Below are 26,818 nucleotides of genomic sequence, written 5' to 3'. Positions count from 1 at the left end.
TGTTATAACACCAAGATCAAGGATTCGGATCCCCTTACCCGCCAACTGCAAAAAAAAAAAAAAAAAAAAAAGTTTGTGGAAAAATTGAATTAAAAGAATGCAAATCCTTCCATGAACTTTTTGAAGTCCTCTCATATAGCTAACTTGATTATTTGGGTCTCTGGATCAAAATAAAAGTGCAGATAGATAACTGGGAAAAACTTTAAATGCTTAGAAATATTTTAGCTCTGTTCTGTTTTATAATTTATGATTTATTGTCAAAATTACATTATATTTTATTTTATTTATTTATTTATTTATTTTTTCCTTTTTGTCTTTTTCCGTGTCTGGCAACGGATCGCAACCCTCAGTGTCGCCCCCGTACCAGACCAGGACCGGCAACGGGATCGCAACCCTCGGTGTTGCTCCCGCACCTCACTCAGCCAGTGAGTGGGAACCGGTCTGTATGTGGGATCCGAACCCTCGGCGGGAGCGCCACCACGCTCCCAAGCGGCGCACTGTAGCAGTGTGCCACCGGGCCGGCCCTATATTTTATTTTTACTGTGAAGGTTTTGAAATGGCTTTTTGCCAAAAGCATTAAAATTCTGACCTAATAATCTAAAACAGCAAAAAATTCAGAAAGCATTTATATTTAGCTTTGTAAAACTTTACAGAATATTTCTGGTAGTAGATTTATCTTTTCTAAATGTATCTTATTCATAAAAATGTTTAAAATTAGTTTGTCTTTCCTGAGCACAAATCACAAATAGTGGGTGGTAGAGGAAGTCAGGTTTGAATTAAAAATTTGTCTTAGATAATCCATTGAGCCAAGAATTTGCATATGGATGTTAGGGAATGGCTTGTATTCCACATTCCAAACACATTTGTTATTCAGAAACTTTTCAGGTGCTTGGTAAAATAATCTGAATGTTTTCCAGATATAGCATTTTTAAAGCTTTAAGAAAATACTCAAAATTTAGAGAGTTTTTTGGAGCATTAAGAATACTTGGTATCAATAAGAAATGCAAATGGAAAAAACTCATCTTGTTTACTGCATTATACTTGATCCCCTGTCCTCCTCCCTTCTTGAAATTGCAGCTGGTTAACAGATGGCAGACAGAAGAATTGCATAAATAAGCAGTCACACGCACACACACATGCTCTTAATGGGGTCTCCTGCTTGTTCGGGTGTCCAGTAAGAGCTATTGTAGAGAGGGACGGGCTTTGGAATATATTAGCTCTGTATGTGTGTCCCGCAGCAAAAGACCAGCAGGTAAGTCATACATCCTAAGTCCCAACATAGTGGAGCCTCCTCTGAATTCCTGCATTCTGGATTATATCTTCAAGTGCCTGGGAGGCTTGAAGAAAACCTCCTGAGGCATGTTGAGCAGGAGAGTGACATGATCAAGTTTAAAAGATTGTTCTGGCTGCAGTGAGGAGAACGGACTTTTCACAGGGTGAGGAGGGGTGGAGGTGGGGATGTAGGGGAGTGGGAGGGTATCATGGCAAGAAGCAGGGAGGCTACTGGTTGGCTCTTTCAGTGGTTCAGGTGAGGGATGATAGAGCCTGGGCCAGAGAAGTGCCCAGATTCCAGAAAAAGTGGAATTGAATCAACAGGACCTGGTAATTAATTGGCAGTATGAGTGAGCAAGGGGGAGGTCTCGAGGAAAACTCCCGGGTGTCTGGCTTAAACATCTGGTTGAGTAGTGAAGCCTTTTGCAGAAATGGGGAAAATTGGAATAGGTGGAAATTGGTAGGAGAAGATTAGGAAGTCCATTCTGGACATGCTAAGTGTGAGATACCAGTTAAATATTTAGGTGGAAATGTCAAATAGACCATCTAGAGCTCAGAAGAGAGGTGCAAAGGGCAGGATGAAGACTAACATTTTAAGACATTCTATGTTTTTCAAAGCATTTATATGAATTTTATCTCCTTTAATCACATCATAATCCCTTTCTGTAGTCAGCAGAGCAGATATAGTTCCCTCACGTTTCCTAGGTGAAAACTGAAACAAAAAAATGTTCAGAGACTTAGCCAAGTTCATGTCCTCAAATCCAAAGCCATCCTAAGGGGCATGGTCATGTAGTCCTGTTCTTCCATGTCAAAGTCTTACTGATTGTTTTATTCTGATTTAAGATTTTTCTTCTACTTTTTTTTTTAACAGGTGAAGCAAGAAACAGGTTTTTTGTTTTTGTTTTTCTTTTTTTTTCTCTTTAAAGAGAGTCCCAGACTCCACAAGTGTTGATAGGCCACAAATCAAGTTTATTGTTATATCTGGCCTCTTCAGGTGCACTGAATAAAGGAAGGGGATTGTTTCTAGCTCAAAAGGGAGTTCAGCACCACCCAGGTTCCTGTGATGTCGACAGAGTAGGTACAGCAGAAAGGGTGGTAGATGTACAGACTATGGGTTCTGAAGAAAACTGGTCCTTTTGTGTCTGGTCCGTGGAGGGACAGCTCCACCATCCACTGGGTCCCAGCAGGGACAACAGCAGATCCATGGACCAAGAGTCTATCCTGTTGCTTTAGGCAGATGGTCTTCAGGATCTCACTCTTCCAGGGTAGCTGGACATGGTCCTGACATATGGAGAGTGTCTGGACATCTAGGAGTTCATCTACCAAGATGTAAAAGCCCATCCATTTTTTTTTTTAACATCTAGCTAGAAGCTAGTCATTTCATACATTCCAAACCCATTCTTGGTGCATATAAGACCCCTCTATTATGACCATGGTGAAATAGCTTAAATTTTTGAGGGAAACTCTGGTGACCAAAGAAAGAGTCTTATAAAAAGTGGTATTTGCCAAGGGAACCACATGCCCCAGGGAGGTGCATGTGTCAGAAACCAGTGCTGATACATCAGGTTCTCTTGCTCCTTTTCTCCAGCCAAGGCCCCTCTAGCTTTTTACATTTTTTTCTCTGTGTATATTTAAACACTCCCTCTCCCTTTCAGCTCCAAACATACCTTTTTCTCTTTTTATTAACTTGACATTAAACATGTCTTGCCTCAGCTGCTACACACAGCCTATTTTCAGTAGGAGAAGGTGAACAAGGCTGCACTCTGGGTTCAACTAACATCTTGAACTATTTTTCAGAGGTTGTGGGTAAAGCCAAACCCTAAATAACTTTAACTGAACACTTTCCCCTTAATTTCTAGCCTCATATGTATTTAAAGAGAAATATATTCCACATGTTTCTAATTTTATTTATCCCTAATTCCTCAGGAGGCTATTTTCTGAGACATGGTTGAGGTTCCAAAACCTTTTTTCATCAACCTTTTTTCTCCCTCAGTCAAACCCACCTTTCTCAGGCTTAGAGGACCACTGATCTTTGGATCAGTATCTTAATCATCAAAGTTGTCTTCTGAACTATGTATACTTCAGGAATTATGGTCCAAAAAGCATCCACAGTTCTCTTCCAATCTCCAGTTTTCCTAACTCTTTGGTCTATGTATTTAGGGCATTAAAAAATACACACACATGCAGATTTTCTTTTGATATAATCCTGATTTCAGTCAATCCACCCTCCATCCAGTGCTGAAATAGGTCCTTGGGGGATGTAGAATATGATAAAATTAATTTCCAACAAGATGCCTTTCACAACCTCTGGCCAGTCAAGCAAGGGTGTCCATGGGCTGGTAGGGCCAGAGATCAGGTGAGGACAAGTGGGCAACTCAGAGGCCATGAGACAGATGCATTCCCAGAGGGGTCAGAATAGAGAAAAGAGGAGAAAGCTAAGGGAAAGTGCTGGGGACAACAAGAGCTAGGAGGGCCTGAGACGCAATGCAGGAGACAGTAGAGGACGGCGTTCTTGTCCCTTGAATCCACGTGTCTGTCTTTTGAGATTACAGTTTATTGTTGCAACAGGAAGAGTTCATTGATGGAAGTCATTTTTCACATACCAGTTTATTTTCTTATGGAAGGAAAAAGCAGATAGAGAGATTTTCTCAGAATTCATGTCCTCACAGGTCACTTGGGACATACACTGTGAAAACGTTACAGGAATTAGTTTTTCCTTTAAAAAGATATTCCTAGAAGAACAAACTCAAGCAGAAGCACTAGATCCACTAGTGACCCAAATGCAACTATTTAAAATACACAAACACTTAAGCTGGGGGGTGGGAGTGGGTGGAGGGAAACAGAGGAAATTCCAGGGAACAACTGAAAGAAAAGGGAAAGCACTTAAAAATAGGTGGGGTTCATTTCCTCAGCGCATGAGGCTTTCTCCAACCCTTGCCTCAAGGCTTAGTGTTTCTGGTATTAATAATTCACAGGAAAAGGTAATGAAGTAACCCCAGCCTGGTCCGGAATGCGAGTGATTTAGAGCCTTAACGAAGGACGTCCCTTACCAGGGAGTTTTCTCCACAGCCCTGTTATGCATCCCCCTAACACACTCTCTTGGGTTAATTCTAACTGACTCAAATGTGGTTTCATTGATGATAGAGAATAGATTAACGTTTGGCAGAAGCATTACCACCTCAAGGTTGGGACAGCTGACTGTAGATCAATTCTGCTTCCACAGCCAATTTCTGTCAAACATGATTATCTGAAGGCAGCTCTTGGCTCACGTATATGATTACCAAGGTTAAATGAAGATTTGATGATCCAGGATTCAGCTGTTTAGTTTTCAGTGTACCTACAATTTCCAACGAATCATTCTGATGCACCCTGCCTTGAAGGGAGCAGTACATCTGGGACCTGTTTTTGTAGACACAGTTCAAGAGCTTGAAAGCCAAATATGGTGCCATTCTATAGCAAGTCACTCAGGAGCTGATGGAAGTGAATGCCATGACAGGGTCATGGCTGCCTGTCTTCCGAATAGTGAGCATGGACTTAGCACCACTACAGAATATCCTTATTTCTCAACACTCATTCTGGTCTCTTATAGAACCGGGACAATGCTACCTGTCCAAACCAAGTACGTAAGTTCACAGCAAGAAGAGATGAACTCTCTCAACCCTCTGTGTCCAGCTTGCTCATTATTTCATGGCTCCAGCCTCTGCTGTTGGCTCCTGATATTCACAGAGAAAACCTGGTGGTTTTCCTCTGCAGTTAACATAGCCATCTTTGGAGATGGTGACTGTTTTCTCTCACATCTCGCTGACAATGACAGCACCCCTATGAGAGCAAATTGAGATGCCCACTCTCCTTCCCTCCCTCCCCTGAGATCTATTGTCGTGCAGTGGCTATGGCTGACTCCGCTGGAGCTGCCAGGGCCTCTGGGTAATGTTACTTGACTTATACATATTATGTTTGGATGTTGGTGGTATTTAGAGAAAAAATTATTTCCAGATTATAATAAAGTCTGTGCTAAAGGAAAGTGGCTAGATCACTGATCATGTTCAAATCCTCAAAATTGGGGACTATATATCAAAGAGTCAAAGAACCACAGGTTTCAAAGATTGGGATGGGGGCAGCAAGGGGAACCCAACAGCCCACACGTAGCATTCTTGGCTCAAAGGAATTGCTGAACCTTGGAAAAGATTTATACTACATTTATTATGATGCCACAACATCACCAAGGCTATAAACCAGTCACTGGCACTCTCTCAAAGAATACATCGCTGTAACTTGTTCTAACAGCACTGCTGTGATATGCACTTGTAATATTTATAAAGGCTAAGCTATGAAAACAGTACATGCCAATTGTCAGGAGTGATGCATCATTCTGAAAAAAGAGAATATACACGACATGATGGTTTAAATGAACTCTGTAAAAATGTGCTGCTCTGCTGAAGCAGTTTGGCCATGTGGACCTCCAATGTCAGGCACTGCTTTCCAGGATTTGCTGCGGCTTGGCCTCCAGGAGCTCTTTCCTTTTCCTGTAGCTCTGTTTGCTATTTTCAGAAATTCTGCAGTGTTCTTAGCAACCTCACTTGCTCCCATATCTGGTTACTTAGTGCCTAGCAATGTAACAAGAGTAACATTCTTGTTAAGAATGCTTGCAATGGATATATGTGGGCTGATTTAATTTTTATGAAAGTGTGGAATACTTGATGACCTGTCAGAGGGTGGAGCAAATAGTTTTGCTTCCTTGTGGGAAGAAAACTGATGGAGACCAACTTTGAGGGGCAGACAGGTGGCCCAGCCCACGATTTGGCTCCTGACTTTGGGTCTGTTCTTTGAACATGCTCATGAGCTTTTCGGAAACCCACATGATATGATTAACCAACAATACCCCAGCCAGACAGCGGCTGGACAGTTGAAACCACTGTAGGGACCAAGAGGAGCAGGAAGAGAAGGAACATTTAATTGCCAGCCCGGGAGATAAACGCAGGAGGATTGACTTCTGAGTGTGGGCAGGTGTTTAGCCCATACATTATTCTATCAAATAAAAAGCTAAGATAGGGACCGGCCCGGTGGTGCACTGCCACAGTGCGCCGCTTGGGAGCACGGCGGCGCTCCTGCTGAGGGTTCGGATCCCACATACAGACCAGCCGCTCACTGGCTGAGCGAGGTGCGGACGCAACACAGAGGGTTGCGATCCCATTGCCGGTCCCGGTCCGGTACGGGCACGACACCGAGGGTTGCGATCCGTTGCCGGACACGAAAAAAGACAAAAAGGAAAAAAAAAAAAAAAGCTAAGATAGTTGGCAAAATCCCTCCTGCAGTGACAGGAGGAGGAGAGGGAGGGGGAAAGGGAAAAGGAAAGAGAAAGAAAGAGAAGAGACAATGATTGCTCCATAAAGTGTGAGCTCTGAACCTGCAGACACAGACAGAATTTCTGTAATTGGTGGATCAGCAATGAAATGTGAGAAGCAATGGTCTCCTAATGATGGCAGAAGGTGAACAGGACACATTTTCTTCGACCAGTCTTTACTAAGGGTTCCAAACAGATTTGGAGGTACTTAATAGCCAAACCACTGGGATAATCTAGCTGAGTATTTTGGAGCTTTATATGCATGAACACATGCATGTAAGTGCAAATTATCTATTTAGCAAGTTGTGTATTGTTTCTTCCATAGTATAGGTTTATTTGTCTCAACTAATCCTTTATTTTTTTGTTGTCTTTAAAAGTCTTGAGTTAAAACAACTTCTGGTATTCTGAAGAAGTGAAACCTAAATAATTTGTAGTCAACCAACATCTATAGTCAAAATACTTTGCCCAGTTTTATCACTCTTAGAGAGGGATGACTTATGAAGCCATTATTGCTTTTTGGTGCCTGTCACACAAATGAGTTGCAAATGCACCTAGAAGGGCAGTGAGGAGAGGGGACAGAGGAAGGGGAAAGAGGCAAAGAGTGGGGCCAGGAGGCCCAGACAAGCACGATGGGGCTGTGGTCAGTAGGAGAAGATGGCAGCAGGGGGAGGGTACCACAGTAGGGAGGTGGCAGACCTGGAAGATCAGAGGGCTCAGAGAACACATTGCACAGGCTTGTTCTGGAAGATTTAACTTTGGTGATAGCCCTGCTGGCTTCTGGCTGATCATTATGTAATGGCCTGGTGACCACTAGTTTGAGGAGGGTATCATTACACTACAGAATCCCTACAGAAATTCCCACTCTTGCCAGAGGCCTCAGCAGGGAAGGAAGATGTGATCCGTGCTTTGAGAACTCTGCAAGTTAAGATGTTGTCTGGGAATGTCCACGTCCCTCTGGAGAAGGAAGGGCCCTGTTTCTCACGAAGCAATCATTTCTGGAAGCTGACTTGCTTTATCCATGCTCTATCAATCTGCTACCTTTGAGGAGAACTAAATCTAGTCCAAATATTTTTATAATGCTATTTGATAGTTTGAAACTGGATCATATTTTATCAGACCCACATTGTCATTGTTCCAACAGAAAGGCTAAAGAGCTGCCCTCTGAACATGAAATTTTTAAAAATCTGTGTTCCTCATTAGCCACAGACATTAAATTTTACTGTTGGAATCTTCTCAGTTTAGAAAAATGTTAGGTGAAACAGCCTTAATCATAGACTTTTCACAACTGTTAAAATTTGTTATGTTGGGGCCGGCCCGGTGGCGCACTGGATAGATGCGCCGCTTGGGAAGCGTGGCGGCGCTCCCGCCCGAGGGTTCGGATCCCACATACAGACCGGTTCCTGCTCACTGGCTGAGTGAGGCGCGGGAGCAACACTGAGGGTTGCAATCCGTTGCCAGACACGGAAAAAGACAAAAGACAAAAAAAAAAAAAAAAAAATTTGTTATGCATACTGAGAAATATTCTTGCTACAGAGTTGGAGTTGTGTCTCTCTGTTGTTCTCAAACCCCCAAATTTAAACAAAGTGTGAACAAAAGAATTAGCTGCTCTGAAAAACTGGCTACATCCTACCAGGGTTTGGTACTTAAAACCCAAGGAATCTATAGTCCAGGTGATGAAGCCTTTCTTGAGTGGAGGAAAAATGGTTTCCTCCTGAACAAGGAATCATCTCATGCATAGGTCTTCTTGGTTGATTTCTGCACTGGGTGTCAAAGGAGACATTGCCTTCTTATGACAGAGTATTAATTATTTTAGATGTGACCTCACTTAACAGTAAACTATCAACAATAGAAGAGCAAAATTTGGAAATGGAGATTCATCTGGAGAAAATGTTATGCTACTTTCTTTTGAAAATTTCTGTTTCATGTTCTTTATTCCATGACTACATTAAAATTTTAAATAAACAGTGCTCCTCTGCAAATTCCTAAACAGAAATTGCAACTTTATTTCTAATTTTGAAACTGGAAGATACCTTGATCCCGCCCCTTAATTTTGCAAATGAAGAAAACAAGAATGAGAAAAGACCAAGTGGCCCGCCCATGCTCATATGAAAAAGTGGTTAAATTTAGGAGTTAAGGGCTCAACTCCCAAAGTGAAATGAAATAAACTAATGAAGCACCTATTTGTTTCCTATTATGAGCTGAAAGGAGGGTAAATGCAAAGCCAGTGCTTAAACCTGAGTGGGCCCCTTGTACTTCTCCCCTGACTTCCATACTAAGGGAAGTGGGTCTGAAAATGTTCTTGGGGACCTTCGGTCTCAGGGTCTCATTCAGGCTTTCCCTCTTTGTGGTGTCAAAGAGGGAATCAGCAAGTGGGTCACTCTGTCCAGAGTCGGTCCTGGCTGCAGACAGATGAGGGGACCGTCACTTATAATCAGCAAGTGGGTCACTCTGTCCAGAGTCGGTCCTGGCTGCAGACAGATGAGGGGACCGTCTGAGGCAGAGTTGAAGAAGGAGGGACAAGTGCTGCACACAGGGGACATCACGGCCGCCGTGGCCATGGGGAACTGACCGTGTTCGGGGCCCTGCTCCGGCTTTGTGGTCCAGGCTGGCGGTGTGGGCTGAGGGCGAGGCGCACAGCCCCACGCAGTGAATTCCCACTGGAGAGAGGGAAGGTGATTCAGATTGCCACCGAGGCCGGCTGTGCCTGCTGTGAAGGGAAGGAAGGCCTGGCCTCCCCGTGCCCCGCAGCTTCTCACATCCCTCCTCACCCACCCAGCAAATGGCTGCAGCCCGGCCCTCACCCCCACCCCGGCAGGGCTTCCTTTCGCCACAGCCACGGGCGCAGCCACGGCCGCCCAAGGCTTCTCCAGCCTCCCCTCTGGAGCGCGGAGCTGTGGCCCAGCAGCGGGGCCTGGTGTGGTTTCCTCTCCGGCCCTCTCGGGTGGTGACGTCCTTGTCCTCCAGTCAGAAAAGAAGCGATTCACAAGCCCACATACTTTTCTAACTAAAACAAAGAAGCGAGGATTCTTCCCTCCCCTCACAGGGTGAGAAGCGGTTCAGAGCTCACCTTCCACCCTGGGGTTTGCACACTAACGACGGAGGAGGAATGTGCCAATTATTTGGTCCAGCTGGACTCTGGGATGTGAAGAAAGTTTTTCTAGAAACGTGTATGAACCTATTGAATCTGGGGACATGTCCAAGTTATCAGAGCAGACGGTGATAGCCACACACACGGAGAGAACCCTAGAGATAAACAAGTATGTGAAACTGCTGCCCACTGTCATGAAGTCGGCTGTAGGGTGTTTCTCATGACCAGCGAGGGGGCGGCTCAGGGATGACTTAGAAATTGGCCTGAGGCAACTGTGGGTGTCAGTCTCTGGTGATATTTGATGCGCTCCAAGTAACCACAGGCAGAGGAAGAACAGAACCTTCCAACGAGGAGTTCTGGCCTGTGAAAATGACTCAACGTGTCTGGGGGGTGAACTTGAAAGTGTGCAGCCCAGATGTAAATTTTAGGATCCACTCCGCCCGCCCGACACAGCTGTGCTCTCCAAGTTGCCTTGGGATGGAGGGGCCACACCCACAGCTGCAGCCAGGCCGTGCTATTTGAAACTCCCCCAGGGCCGACTGCTGTGAAAAGCACAGTTTATTACACAAAATAAAACAAAATGCCAGCTCCTCTTTACAGTTTCACGGTCTGCCTTGGGGAGAAGAAAAGGAGTTTTAGCTTTCACCCTTGTGCACCAAGTGTATTGTCTTAGTGCCAGATTTGAAGAGATCTGGAAAGTTCTCTGCTGGCTGTCGGCTCCCATCTGACTATGGGCCCACCGATTAACTTGACTGGCCACTGCTTCTCTTTTTGGAAAATGGGGAGATGACATTTGCCATCTACCTTATGCAGATGCTGTACAGTGCTGTGGCAACGAAGCCAGGTTTGAATGAAATGCTTGATGCGTTGTAATCATTTTCTTCATCATTTCAAACAAAGATAACCGAGTTTGGGCCAACTGTTTGCCCTTGTATTAGCTTTAAGAAGCTCATTCAGCCAGACTCCTGGTTTTCAAGAGCAGGCTTTAAAACAAAAAGTGTGCCTAAAGAACCATAAAATTGGAAACTTGAGGCAAATATTAAGGTTATTCTACTTTAAATACAGCCCAGACAAGAGACAGTAAGAGTATCTTGTCAAACGAAGCAACAGAACTACTGGACCAAAGATAAAAAGTCCTTTCCCCATAATATTCAGCACATAGGCTGAGTGCTGCTTATTTAATGTTGAGGGGAAAACAGCTCCCCTTGTCTCTTTATTCTCTCTCAGTGCCTAATGTATTGAATTGGACTCTTTGAACCTAGAAAAAATAATGATTTTGTACTCCAAAGAGGAGAATCCAGCAGTGAGTGGGTACCAGAGTGTTTCTGTGGTACTCAAGCATCTGAAGGAAACATGAACTAAGTTATCAACCAGATGTTTTGTCTACACAGTGTGAAGCAGTAAGATGTTTCTCCTGTATGTGGATACTTGGTGTCATGTAGATGAAACGCTTAAATGAATAATTGAGTTTTTTTCCTTTTTGTTCAGGTATTTATGATATATGGAAACAGCTGTAGAAGTGTTCAGCTCAAAGTTCACAGGGAGGAAACAGAGAAGCAAGACACAGAAGAAGTAAATAAAAGAAAGGACAAGGACCTCTGCTAGCTTCTGTGGTGATGGCGCTGTAAGTGCACAAGCAGAGGGCACCTTTGTATGACAAAAAATTACCGCCACTTCCTGATGACGGTAATTTCATGCATGTAATTTCAAGTGTGTGACTTGGTCACTGGAACATGTTCTAAATTTTAGCTTCCATTCTTACGTCAGCTTGGAGCCCTTATGCAGTGCACGAACCATTCAACTGTACTTAGCGGTCCTGGAAAGTCATCAAAAGGAGCAGGAGAAATGTTCAGTAAGAAGGCAGAAGTGGGATGAAGAAGAGAGGGAGAGAGGGCTTTTTGGTGTTTTTGTTCTTAGTCCTCACCAGTGAATGTTCATAGTCCAGAGGGCACTCCTGCGAATGCCACTGTTTGACCCACACAGGATAACATTTGCCTTTGTGTGTGTGGAGTGCCATTTGTTCATTGGTTTACTTATTTTTAAGGAAAGGAAATGCTTGCTACAAATTCTGGTCATGTTTTCACTGCCTTTTGTATTCAGTGCTGTGCCTGTCAAGTTTGTACTTCCTTGGAATTTTTACTCCCTATCTCCCTCCTGACACGGTTCTCCCCATCTGTAACACAAATGCCTTTTCTATTTTCTCTAGTTTAATTAGTGCGTGAATGCATTTTGATTGATGAATTGATGTGGCTTATTGGCATGAAGCTTTTCCTCCTCTCCTAGCACTATGTAATAGAAACGGCTTGTGCAGGGCGACACCTGCTTTGATGCTGCAGACGTTCTGTTTGATGCGGAAAGGCCAGCCACTCAGCTGTGAGTTTCTAGTCTCTAGGGAGATATATTTTGCTGGCTGTTGGTGGAATTGGGGGAGGTTGGTGGTGAATAGGGGGAGAGAATGGTGTGGAAAGTGATGTCTGAGAAACAACATAGCTAAGGATTTAATGTTTATATTTTATTGGAATGATTTTGAAATAGTCATTGTTCACACCCTGGGCCCAGGAGGGAAAGAGACCTTGACTTGCTGCCATCAGTAGTAAGGCATTGTGAATTAGTGCAGTGAGTTGAAAATTTCCAATGCCTCTTGCCAAAAAATTAAGCTGAAATTAGCACACAGTTGGTAACAATTTGATTCCTGGTTTCACTTTAATCAGCGAGGATTAATGGTTAAAATTTTTATTTCTAATCTCACTTTAGCCTGACTAACAAAAGCTGTCACTTTCTCAAAAACTGCTAAATGAAGAGGGATTTATAAGCTCTTTGAGAGAATAAAAGCTAAAGTGCTAAGGCCCGCTTTTCAGACCATAAAATTTTCAAATTCCCCTCATAGTCCCCACATACTGCTTGGAGAGCTGACTGCTGCTGGGTTCAGCAATGTTGATTGCTGGACAAAGGTGGTGGAAGGACTTGAGTGCATTCTTAATGGCTTCAAAACTCCAGATGAAATGCAATAATATTCCTGGAGAAAATTAATATTTCAGAGCAGAGGGAGGAGTAGGGTTGGAACCATGCAGAGAGCGTTGCTTAGCTTATGCATATTTTTTGCCCTTTTTTCTTTTCCTATTGCTGCCTGAGCCAGTCCTTTCTATGACCCTCCCCCTGACAATCGGTCCACAGCAATGTTGTGAAACTGGTGACATCTGCCCCACTCTACCAAGGTCTGTTCTGAATGTCCTTTGAACAATTTTTCATTGACTCCCACCCCCCATAGACCCTCCCTGAAGATCATTTTCCTTAGAGATAAACCCCTATACAGACTTTACCATTTTTGCCCCACTTCCCCCAAGACTAAGTGTTGTTACAAACCTCTATACCTCATTTCTCACCTCTCTGTTTTGAGGGCTTTGAGGGCAGGATTTGTGCCCTCACTTCCCCCGTGCCCAGCACAGCACCCTGTGCTTGGAAGTCAAAGCTTGAGTGGGTGGGGATGTTAGGGAGAGGGTCTGAGCATCACATGAGCAGTAGGACCAGATGATCTGCAAAGTTCCTTCCACTCCCCAGTTCTATGATTCTATGGCCTCACCAGATGGGGCAGGTGGCTTCCTCACCCTTTCTCTAGTTTGATCAAAAACAAATTTGAACCTTTTATCCAAGTTTGAATTATCTTCTGATACATACACTTCCCCAGCTACTGGCTTGCTCCCAAAGATTATGCTGCAGACAAACTCCTCTTTTAGCAATAAACTGGGCAGTAGGATTGAATTCTCCAGTGCTCAGATGCAAGAACCACCAACCCTCACAATTCTTTGTTTTCCCCAGTCACATTAATTCTAAGTTCCCACTTATCAAAGCAAGTCCACTATTAGTTATTTTAGGGGCTTCCTCCCCTCCAATGAATTACGTAAAAACCCCAGAATTTAGGTGGTGCCAGGAAAACATGAAACACCATGGTCTTAGCTTGGGGTGGCTTTAATCTTGACAATGAGCCCTCTGCTGAGTGAGGTGCTGTCCAGCATTGGCACACAGTGCTGGTCTGGGCAGCCCAGGAGCTGCCTGCTGCCCTCACACCTTTTTTCTCACCACCTCAGCCCAGCCATGGGGCATGCTGCCAACTCTCAAGGTCATGATTCTTATCTTCATTTACCACCCAGGCTACAAGTTGAGGAACTTGTCACTACCCTCTGTTTCCTATCCTGTTTGGGGGAATTTTTCTGTAACCCTGGTCTGGGCCATGTCCACCTCCTCCAACCCTTGGGGCCCCTCCTTACTTGGAACGATCTAAATCATCTCCTTTATGATCCCTGGATTAAAAAACAAACAAACAAAAGGCTATTTTTGCTCCCCAGAGACAAAAGAAGCCTTCCTATTCTTAATTTTTAGAGCAAAGAAAAGGCACAATTATCTTAATTTATAGTAGATGGGAACTAATTGGGTAGATTAGCAAAATCGCTCATTGCTGAAATCTGTCTATCAATCATTCAGATCCATGTCTACATCTACATACATTAGGTTTACTTAATGTAGGACTGTAACTGCTGTTTGAAAAGTGCTGTTCTCGCACACCTTGTCTAATGATACCATGCATGTGTTGGCTGGGGTTGCATGTGATTGTAGCAGAAACTTGACTGTAGTGGCTTATACAAAACAGAGGTTTATTTTCCTCATGTAATAAGAAGTTCCAGGGCAGGCTGTGTAGGGCCAGTGCCATTGTCCATGTCGTCACCTGTGCTCACTCTTCCTGGGCATAGTGTGTTTCTTTCATCCATGTGATTGAAAATTGGATGTTCCTGGCAGGAAGAAGAGATGAGTGAAAACCTTTTCTTCATGAAGCTCATCTTTGAATTTAGGAATGGGAGTGTTCCCCAGGGACCTTGCCTGTTTCTATGACAGGGACAGTGCCTCGCGGCCACCCCTGGTTATACAGGAAGCTGGGTGGGTATGTTAATTCTCCAGCCCTTCTGGTAGAAGCAGGGAAAATGGAGGGTTGGAGTGGGTATTGACTGAGCCATTCTATAGCACCTGTCAAAGTGGGTGAGTTGTCCTACACTAAAAAAAAAAGAAAAAAAAATTATGATTTATGTCTGTGTGACTGACTGTGACTGAAGAGACAGATGCCCACCCAAAGATTGCAGTTGGTATAATCTCTGAATTGAAAGTTAATACGTGGAGATTGATGGCAGGAGGTAGGATCAATTATGATTTATGTCTGTGTGACTGACTGTGACTGAAGAGACAGATGCCCACCCAAAGATTATAGTTGGTATAATCTCTGAATTGAAAGTTAATACGTGGAGATTGATGGCAGGAGGTAGGATCAAGCCAAGGCACAGAGTCTGGAGAGTCTTCCAGGGAAGATGCTACAACCAAAGCCATCCTTTGCAAAGACAGGAGAAAAAGGAAACCTCTAAGCTGCCTTGAGTCTGGTATATTGCCCTGAGCCTCACCATGGGGGTAGGAGGTGGGGCTATGAGTGTCTGCTTCTGGGGCTGGGTCCCGGAGGTGCCTGTGGAAGAAAGAAGGGTGAGCATTGATCACAATGGCTCTTGATTCCTGGCTTCGCATTGGAATGACCTGAGAAACTGTTAAAAAGAAAAAAAAAAGACTCCTGGGACTCATCTCCAGAGATTCCAATGTAATTGATCCAGGGTATGGTCTGGGTATCAGGATATTTCAAAGCTCCCCAGTTAAGATTCTAATACACAGCCAGGGTTGAAGTCACTGTATTAGATTATTCTGAAACAATCACAGTACCCCACCCTCCTCAGAATCGTGCTCACTAAATTGCTAAATTGGACCTTGGCCCGATACCATCACAGACACTGGAGGACGAGCTTGCCTGCAGGAACTCCTGGCTGTACCTGCTGTGAGGGGCTGTTGGGCATCAGCAGCATCCTCTCCATGAGAAGCCATGAGGAAAATGTTTCCAGGTCTCAGCTGCAGGAAGTGTGATACTACTGAACATTTGGTTTGTTTTAGTCTTGTTGACATGCTGAATCTTATAAATGATTATGATTCCCTTTTTATTCTGGCTGCTAGGATGCTTAGGAGCAATTCTGTGTTACCATATAGTCTATGTTCCTCTCTGCTAATATCACTCTTAAAATTAATACTTTCTCATCCAAAATTTCTAGTTAGACTCCTTCAATTTTTAGGAAAACTTTCCTGTTATATTTCTGTAAGCTATCTCCAATCCTTGATAGAATGAGGCAGAGGATTAACATAAATAAAATAAACAAAAATTAAAAAATGGGCAAAGGAGCTAAATAGGCATTTCTCAAAAGAAGATATATGAATGGCCAACAGACACATGAAAAAATGCTCAACATCACTCAGTATTTGGGAAATGCAAATCAAAACCACACTGAGATACCACCTCACCTCAATTAGGATGGCTAATATCCAAAATGATAAATGCTGGAAAGTTTGCAGAGAAAAAGGAACTCTCATACACTGTTGATGGAACTGCAAGATGGTGCAGCCTCTATGGAAAATGGTATGGAGGTTCCTCAAACAATTGCAGATAGATCTACCGTATGACCCAGCTATCCCACTGCTGGGAATATGCCCGGAGGAATGGAAATCATCAAGTTGAAGGTATATCTGTTCTCCAGCATTCATTGCAGCACTATTTACAATAGCTAAGAGTTGGAACCAGCCCAAATGTCACCTCAATTAGGATGGCTAATATCCAAAATGATAAATGCTGGAAAGTTTGCAGAGAAAAAGGAACTCTCATACACTGTTGGTGGAACTGCAAGATGGTGCAGCCTCTATGGAAAATGGTATGGAGGTTCCTCAAACAATTGCAGATAGATCTACCGTATGACCCAGCTATCCCACTTCTGGGAATATGCCCGGAGGAATGGAAATCATCAAGTTGAAGGTATACCTGTTCTCCAGCATTCATTGCAGCACTATTTACAATAGCTAAGAGTTGGAACCAGCCCAAATGTCCATCATCAGATGAGTGGATACAGAAGATGTGGTATATCTAAACAATGGAATACTACTCTGCTATAAAAAAGAATGAAATACTGTCATTTACAATAACGTGGATGGACCTAGAGAGAATTATATTAAGTGAAATGAGTCAGGCACAGAAAGAGAAATATCACATGTTCTCACTTATTTGTGGGAGCTAAAAACAAATAAATAAATACACAAACTGGGGCGGGGGAGAAGACACAACAATCTCAATTCCTTAAAGTTGATACGACAAGCAAACAGATATGAGGTTGTTGGGAGGAAAGGGGAGGGAGGTTTCGGTAATGGGCCACTATAACCAGCCATATTGTATATTGACAAAATAAAATTAAATTAAAAAACAAACGAGGAAACTGAGACCAAAACAGGAAAAAAAAAAAAGAAATTTATTTTAATCTGGTTTCTTCTGCATAAAAATGTTCTCAATGAGAACTTGAGTGGTAGTATTGCAGAGAGTAATTTATTTCTGGGTTTCTACCTTCAAGGGATGGCCTCAAATCTTCATGGGGTTGCTTTGCTTTTGGAGTTTAAAGAATTAAAATGTGGAGAGTTAGACATTTAGTTTACATTAATGGAGTCATTCAGCAGACAGCGTAATAGGCGTTGTTAGAAAATGGCTATATTTGTATTTTTGCCTTTCTTAGTTTCTTCCTGGGTTTTATTGTTTCAAGGAGCTGTTTTGAATTGAAAGAAAAGCAGCAGTTTGCTGGGAGACAAAGAACCAGAAAGCAGTCCTCACTTGATTTCATTTAATTTCACAAAGACAGCACTTCAGCTTTGATTTCGCTGTTGTCCAGTATCAGTTTTTTGTTTACCAGACATGCTTTAGATAGCTCCAACCCATTTGTAAGCCACATATTTTGTACATTATGGCCTAATGTCTGGCAAAGTGTTTCTAAGTTGCCTATTATCGTAAAAGTTAGGAACTCTGACAGAGATATTAGGAATCATAATGATACAATATTTATGAAGCAAACTACCAGGTAATATCTAGTGATGGAAAACAGCTCGCAAGCATTTTCAAAATAAGTCTGCTATTAGTCAGCTATTGTTAACCCATGTGGAGTTAGAAACAAGCCAGAGGTCTAGGATTAGTTTCTAAGTACTTGCTGTGTGTCTCTGGGCAGCACACTTAACCTTTCTGGATTCAGTGTCCAGGGAGGAATGTTAAAATGACATGGATATTTTAAGGTTTAACTGAGGAGGCAGAGTATCAAGTTCATTATTTAGTATTCTAAATTTAAAAGGATAATTGATAACAATGCTAGATTCTTCTGCTGTTGACTCGGGTGCTAATCTATATGTGGCCCAGAGGGGAGGCAGCCTTCCTTGGGCATCCCAGAGGATCCCTTCTTCTTTTTGAAAGCACAGGCAAGTAAGGAAGGACAAATCTGGACAGAAGGGAAGCATGGATCCCATCTTTCACCCCTCCACTTTGTCACCTCTCTGCTATCTCCATTTATATGTGCCTTTTTTGGGCATTAGAGGTAGAAAATTTGGTTTCCATACACTTCCCCCACTCCCCTTTTTTCAAATCATGGAAGACTGCAGAGAGGAAATTCACAGTAGTAAACTTTGACTTTCAAGGTATGAGATCATACTATGAAAAGTGTAGAGATCTCCAAACTATAGCACTGACCATGGCCTTTGTGCAAATTAGATTACTAGCTTTCAGGGCATGTACTGTCTCTTGCAGAATTTTGCCCACTCCTGCCGGCCTCTCTGATAAGTAGCAATAGTTATTCCAAATACTGCTGCTGCTTCCCATTGTCTGAGAGTTCTATCAAGAGGCAAAACAATAACTGTTACACTGAAGTTGTCACATTTTTATGACATTAGAAAAATGTCTTGCAGTATAATCAAAATTAAGAAGGAATAGAGACCCTTTATAATCAGAGATTCCACCCAGCTCCAAATAAAATTTTTCAACCTCAATATGATGTTCCAGTAGTAATTCTGTAGTAAAAATCTCTTTTGAGATTTTTCCATTTCTATTTTTTTCCACTGTATATCAAGGGAATGTAGGGAGACTTTGGCTCCAGTAAGAAGACACCTCTGCTCAGTCTCCATCCTCTCATCTCCCCTCACTGCCCAGCACTGCAGGCGTCCTGCTTTCATATATTAAAGAACCCTTGAGACTCACAGTTTCCAGTGAGGCTGCCTAGAACAGCAAATCTGCAGAGACACCTCCCTCACCCCCAACTCCTCCTCATCCCCCTTACTCCCACTGGTTTAATTCTGTCACGGGGCACATGCTACTCTGCTAGTCACCAAGATGAGCTCCAGGACTTGGACAACCCACACCTACTCCATATCACATAGAACCAGAAGGGGATCAAAATGGCTGGGCTCTTAGAGATCGGGGAAGAGCTCTCAGCTTCCCCAGCTTCGTTAGGAAGCATATTGTGGAAGGTGTGAAGTATGCTCTGGAAGAACTGAAGTGTGTGGGTTGGTTACCAAAGAGAGGAAAACTACACCACACCTGGAAGTTGTCAAGTGATTTCTCTTATGCAGATGTTTGCACAGGGTCTTGCCAAGAGACCTTTGATAGGAAATGAAAATAGCAGCAGCCAATGGACATATCCTGAAACCCACAGTCTTTTTTAATTTAACTTGAACACTTTGGGGATTTTTAGGTGTGAAGGAACATCCCTTTCACAGCCTACAATCACCACAGCCACCAATGTCTCTGGAGCATCTGAATCTATTTCTTGAGCACCGTGCCTTGGCAGTTAGGAACGTGGGCTCAGAGCCAGATGGCATGATGTGAATGCTGGAACTGGGGAGTGAGAAAGGAGGGTCAAACTATGTGGACTGAGAGTGAGGGAGGACTAGCTCCCCACAAAAAAATTGGGGTAGCCCGGAGAGGAAGGAGTAGCGGTTCTGGGGTAAATCAGACCTAGTCTCAGATCCCAGCTCCACTACATTTTAGTGCCATAAAGTTGAGCACATTATACAAAAAAATTGGGGTAGCCCGGAGAGGAAGGAGTAGCGGTTCTGGGGTAAGTCAGACCTAGTCTCAGATCCCAGCTCCACTACATTTTAGTGCCATAAAGTTGAGCACATTATACAGCCTTTGTACACTTCAGCCACTAAACAGGGTTAATAGTATTTTTCTGTGTGTGTATTCTTGAGAGGACTCAATGAGATTAAATTGTAAAAATGTATATAATGTATGTGGGACATAGCAGGCTCTCAATAAAAGGGCATGTTAAAATATTTAGACCTAGCATATCTTTTGCTCTCTGTTCATATGAGATATTTTCTAAGGTTCTTTGGACTTGGTTACCCTTTTCAGCATTCTTTCAGCCACCGAGGTTTCTTAAACTTTCAACATAAAGGATCTCATTCAGTTGTAGCTTTGAATCTGCCTTCTGCATCCCCTGGGAATGAAACTATTTTTGGTATGTGTTTATTGTTGTGGTTACAATTATTATTAATTTGCCATCAAAGAAAAGTGTATCCTTAATCAGTTAGTTTCTGCATCTCATCACACACATTTCCAAATCAAAGCATTGAAATGTACAACTCAGCCGGCTGGTAAGCATGCTTTTTAGTTTAGTTTGTGCAACTCATTCAAAAATGTTCCCCATGACCTGCCTCCCTAATAATTCTTGAGGGTTGAACTTATGCTCAGATAGTTACATCTGGTTGTAGAGTTAACAAATGGGTCAGAAGGAAAAGGAGGAATGAAAAAACCATCCAGTCCCATGCCCCCTCCCCTCCGGTTCTCTTGCTCAGTGTGAAGTCATTTGCTTTTCTTTCTAGCCCACAACAAGTCTTCAGAAGTTGAGCCAGGCAGATGGTGAGGTTACAGTGTGGGCAAAATGTGTTCTAATGTTATCAGCTTTAAAGGAGCACATGGAGCAGAGAGGAAAGACGTTTTGTGGTATTTTTGTTTATTAAATTTGATGGTTGGATTATGACATTTATATTTATTAAATGAACAGAATCTCATCCATCACAGTTGACAGTCAGAGCATGTCCTGTGTGGTTGGCATAACTGTCTCTTCCTACAAAGAGATCTAACATTTATTCTTATTTGGGAGACTAAGAAGAGGTGGAGAAGAAAGGAGATTCTCCCTTCAATGCCACCACCCTGGGGAAATGAGAGTATGAGATAAGTGATATTGTGTTTGATTCTATCATGTTAAGAAACATTTTCCTTATTTGTGTTGTGGGTGGGTTTGATGGTGCTGTGGATGGAATCCTCGGTGGCATGGGAGCAGCATAGCCAGTGAACCTAGTACAGGAAAAATATATATAAAAAGGGCTCTCAGCTTTGCCCCATTAAAATCCTGGCATTGCTATGGTTGAAAGAATGTCGTGATGGCTTTGTCTAGTGGCTAGAGCGCTTCAGCAGCCAGGCATTTTCTTTCTCTTTATATTTTATTACCTAACAGATGTGGGTCTCTTGGATATTTTATTAGAGCACCAGGTGAGCTGATGAAAGGACAGCACTCCAACTGCCTTCTAAATGACTCCTGGTTCACTTGAGCTTTGTTTATGTGTAAGAGGAGACAAGCGCTGGCAAGACTTAGAAACAAGAAGTAGGCACTACCACCCATAAAGTTTCTCAGACGGTCTTGAGGTGGAAGAGATGGTGTGCTTGCTTAAGGTTTACGAATCTTTTCCAGAGTATAACTTAAAGATGTTTTTACAGCCAATGTGCAAATGAATTAGACACATGGGTTCAATCTCTCTAGCCACATATGCTTCCAAAACATAAAAGATTCATTTAGGTTTGAGCAAACCCAGTCGGGNTGGGGAGTGAGAAAGGAGGGTCAAACTATGTGGACTGAGAGTGAGGGAGGACTAGCTCCCCACAAAAAAATTGGGGTAGCCCGGAGAGGAAGGAGTAGCGGTTCTGGGGTAAGTCAGACCTAGTCTCAGATCCCAGCTCCACTACATTTTAGTGCCATAAAGTTGAGCACATTATACAGCCTTTGTACACTTCAGCCACTAAACAGGGTTAATAGTATTTTTCTGTGTGTGTATTCTTGAGAGGACTCAATGAGATTAAATTGTAAAAATGTATATAATGTATGTGGGACATAGCAGGCTCTCAATAAAAGGGCATGTTAAAATATTTAGACCTAGCATATCTTTTGCTCTCTGTTCATATGAGATATTTTCTAAGGTTCTTTGGACTTGGTTACCCTTTTCAGCATTCTTTCAGCCACCGAGGTTTCTTAAACTTTCAACATAAAGGATCTCATTCAGTTGTAGCTTTGAATCTGCCTTCTGCATCCCCTGGGAATGAAACTATTTTTGGTATGTGTTTATTGTTGTGGTTACAATTATTATTAATTTGCCATCAAAGAAAAGTGTATCCTTAATCAGTTAGTTTCTGCATCTCATCACACACATTTCCAAATCAAAGCATTGAAATGTACAACTCAGCCGGCTGGTAAGCATGCTTTTTAGTTTAGTTTGTGCAACTCATTCAAAAATGTTCCCCATGACCTGCCTCCCTAATAATTCTTGAGGGTTGAACTTATGCTCAGATAGTTACATCTGGTTGTAGAGTTAACAAATGGGTCAGAAGGAAAAGGAGGAATGAAAAAACCATCCAGTCCCATGCCCCCTCCCCTCCGGTTCTCTTGCTCAGTGTGAAGTCATTTGCTTTTCTTTCTAGCCCACAACAAGTCTTCAGAAGTTGAGCCAGGCAGATGGTGAGGTTACAGTGTGGGCAAAATGTGTTCTAATGTTATCAGCTTTAAAGGAGCACATGGAGCAGAGAGGAAAGATGTTTTGTGGTATTTTTGTTTATTAAATTTGATGGTTGGATTATGACATTTATATTTATTAAATGAACAGAATCTCATCCATCACAGTTGACAGTCAGAGCATGTCCTGTGTGGTTGGCATAACTGTCTCTTCCTACAAAGAGATCTAACATTTATTCTTATTTGGGAGACTAAGAAGAGGTGGAGAAGAAAGGAGATTCTCCCTTCAATGCCACCACCCTGGGGAAATGAGAGTATGAGATAAGTGATATTGTGTTTGATTCTATCATGTTAAGAAACATTTTCCTTATTTGTGTTGTGGGTGGGTTTGATGGTGCTGTGGATGGAATCCTCGGTGGCATGGGAGCAGCATAGCCAGTGAACCTAGTACAGGAAAAATATATATAAAAAGGGCTCTCAGCTTTGCCCCATTAAAATCCTGGCATTGCTATGGTTGAAAGAATGTCGTGATGGCTTTGTCTAGTGGCTAGAGCGCTTCAGCAGCCAGGCATTTTCTTTCTCTTTATATTTTATTACCTAACAGATGTGGGTCTCTTGGATATTTTATTAGAGCACCAGGTGAGCTGATGAAAGGACAGCACTCCAACTGCCTTCTAAATGACTCCTGGTTCACTTGAGCTTTGTTTATGTGTAAGAGGAGACAAGCGCTGGCAAGACTTAGAAACAAGAAGTAGGCACTACCACCCATAAAGTTTCTCAGACGGTCTTGAGGTGGAAGAGATGGTGTGCTTGCTTAAGGTTTACGAATCTTTTCCAGAGTATAACTTAAAGATGTTTTTACAGCCAATGTGCAAATGAATTAGACACATGGGTTCAATCTCTCTAGCCACATATGCTTCCAAAACATAAAAGATTCATTTAGGTTTGAGCAAACCCAGTCGGGAAACCAGTTAACCCACAATACTGCCTGTACATCCTGGAAACCTTTGAATTTCAAGTATTTGAGATACTAACCTGGAGAAGAGATTAAGTTCCCCCCCGCATGCCCCTCACCCTTCTTTTAGGACTAATGTTGAGTTCTAACTTCAATCATTAATGTCCTGGTTGTTGAATTTCAAGTATTTGAGATACTAACCTGGAGAAGAGATTAAGTTCCCCCCCGCATGCCCTTCACCCTTCTTTTAGGACTAATGTTGAGTTCTAACTTCAATCATTAATGTCCTGGTTTACATTTTCTGAAGCAGCAGCCCTTTTGCAGTTGCTGCTATGCCTAAAAAAGATTTCAAGCAACAGCCCATTTACGTAGGCTTCACACAAATTTTGACAACAGGTATCTCCTTCCCTTAGGTTGACTTAGGATCTGGCAAATAGTTTGCAAGGGTACCATATACTAATCTCATTCTTTCTTAAACCTGGAAAATAATTGTTCGTAAGTATTATAAGTCATGAATTGAGCATCTTTTGGGTACAACTCTAGTCTACATGTTATGAGGGCTATTAAACAAAGGTAAATGGCAGTTTATCTCCAGAGAGTTTAAACAAAACATTCCCAAAGCCAGACCTCTATGAAGAGGCACAGTTTCCTGTTAGATAGTGTGTGTGCATCTGATTACATAAATGGACTGTAAACATTTCCAGGGGTGGGAGAGAGAGCAGGTCCTGAGTGTTAACAAGGCAAAGGTCATGAGTGCACGTTTCACACGGCTCTGCTCCGCCCCACTGCCACAGCCAGCCCTCACTGCCCAGAAATCTACCTTGACTGTTCTACAGCTCACGTGCATGAAGGCAGGAGAAATCCTACAATTCAGCTGTCTCTCTTTCTTTCTCGAATGAAAGCAATACTATGAAAGATACTATCATTTCAATTGTACCTACAATACATTTACTGTAATTCTTATCTGATGCTTGAATGAATGGAGTAGATATTTGTGAGCACATACTATATGCTAAGGTATACACACTATTTTTTTTCTTTTTTTTGGTGGCTGGTATGAGGATCCAAACCCACAACCTTGTTGTTATAAGGCTGCACTCTAACCAACTGAGCTAATCAGCCAGCCCCTACACACATATCTTGTGTGTGTGTGTGTGTGTGTGTGTGTATTCCCATTTGATTCTCACATTTGATTTCTCACAATTCTCTGAAGCAGGAACTTAACATCACCATTTAACTGCTAAGAAATTTAAAGATCAGAGCCTGGTACGTAGTAGGTGCTTAATAAATACATGTTGAACAAATAAATGAACAAAGCTCAGATTAAAGCTCTTGCTTTTGCTCATAAAGCAAGTAAGAGACAATGGCAGGATTCTCACCACATTCCTGTGGCTCCAAAGCCTGCTGTTTTTCCTGAGAGTGCATGAGAGGGCCAGCGTAATTAGGTCTCTGCACTGCCCAGTTCTCAGATGAGTACAGCCCAGGAAAGAGAAGCACACCTGAGAAGATGTCTCCATTCTTCCACCTAAGTGTTCTGTTGCAGACAAAGCCATAGCTGTGGATCGCCTAGCATTCCCTTCTTTGATAGGAATGCTGGCTATGGAAGAGAGATCAGGAGAATATTGGACTTGGAGCTGGTCATCTCCCTGTGATGATGTGCAGCCAGTGCAAGGTAAGAAGACAGAGGGGCTGAGGACCTGGGTGCAGAGATAAGTGTTGTAGACACAGGAGCAATCCTGAAATCTTTGATCTGTGTTTGACTCTTGCAGTCACTAAAATCCCTGAAAAACAGATTTCAGGCTTCTGCAGGGCGAGACACACCAAGTCCACATTTGGGAGGGAACTGCTACTTTATTACCCCAATTAACTGCTTTATTTGTTTATAAATTCTTCCCTTTTCTGTTTTATGATGCAGTTGTGGTTTGTTTAATGGAAGTGCAAGATTAAGACTGGCAAACTGGATGCATGTTATGTTTCCAAAGCTTATAAATGGTTTGAATCCAGAATGCTGTGGCCTTTCCAAAAATGTTTGGTTTCTCTAAAGAGCAACAGCTGTTGGAGATTGGATTGAAAAAAAATTTTTTTTTGTTTTGCTTGTGTTTTCAAGAAAAGAAAAGCTATTGGCTTTTACTGTAGTGTGTGTAGCATTTCATTTAATGCTTTTATTCCTTTGGGGAATTTGCCTGTTTGATAACAGATGAAACAATAGGGACTTAATAAAAACTCATGTTGTTAAAGATCAGCAAGTTGGATGTTTGTTAGTTTTAAAAGTCACATAAGAAAGCCAAGAATCTCTTTCTAAAAACACTTCTTGCTGAATGGAATTTTTGCTTCTGCAAGAATAGATATAAATTTTAAAACTTCACTTTCCACTAATATTTCTATTGTATTTTGCAGTTTACAGAGCACACATATATTTAAAATCTGGATTTAACTACAATTCTTCTGAGCAGCTTAGGAACAATGATTTTCCTTGTTATCACCGACTCAAGTAGGTCCTGCATGGACAAAGTGATCTGCCTGGAGTCAGGCAGCTCACCAGTAGCAGAACCAGGATTAGAACAGAATTTTGCAATGACTAGCTGAGGGCTTTCTGTCATACCAAATTGTCTAAGTATCAAGTGGTACCCCTATCAAGTGGATGAGAGTTAGGCAATGGGATCCTGCCAAGATCTTGTTACTGTTCCTGCGAGATGCTGTTGCCACAGCTACAAACCCATCACTTATCCCCCAGTCAGTGTCTTGGTGGAACCATCAAATGGCTGAGCATGCTCACATGCTGAGTCCTGGCTACCAGGGCATGGGACAAGAGATGCTGTCTCTGCCTGAGCTACCACAGGAGGCAGGGCACTGCGTCTCACTAATACTATGTACACATGGTGAATGGTTTGCCCCAAACAGGAGAGAAGGTTGGATGCTGGGTAGAACAAAATGCAATGATAGCACCCCTGACCCATAGGGCAAGTACAGACCAAATTGAACCTAGCAGACTAAAGTGAGGATAGAGGCCTCTTCCTTCCCTCCCTCCCTTCCTTTCCTTTCCTTCCCTTCCCTTCCCCATCCTTCCTTCCTTTCTTTTGATAGTATAGAATGTCTATCTCATTGCTTTTTAAATAGAAACACAAGAAAACTAGGTTAGTGGCCTAAAGGCTCTCACTCTAGATTTCTACAAGCTGCTAAAACAGGAAGTCTGGAATGGGGTTCAAGAATCTGTATTTTCCACAAACCCTTCTGTGATTCTGGTACAGATGGTCTACAGACCTCATTTTGAGAGCCTAAGGAGTCAGAGGGTTAACATAAGGCAATTCTGTCCAGTTGATAGCGAGAGAAATCATAATTCAGCTCAGCTATGGCCCCTCCTCTGTACTCTGATAAATGGGTTTGATCTCACCCCTTAACTGAAGGCCCCACCTCCATCTGTTGTTACTGAGTCTCTGCAGGGCAGTGGCCCCAGGCATCTACACCATCAGCTGATTTGGGCCTTGCCTTGATTCCCAATGTCTGGCATTAGT

The sequence above is a fragment of the Galeopterus variegatus genome, unplaced genomic scaffold (genome assembly GCF_000696425.1).
Source record: "Galeopterus variegatus unplaced genomic scaffold, G_variegatus-3.0.2 Scaffold53, whole genome shotgun sequence".
NCBI classification, from domain to species: domain Eukaryota; kingdom Metazoa; phylum Chordata; class Mammalia; order Dermoptera; family Cynocephalidae; genus Galeopterus; species Galeopterus variegatus.
The sequence above is the reverse complement of the archived record's forward strand: the minus strand, read 5'-3'. Positions refer to the sequence as shown.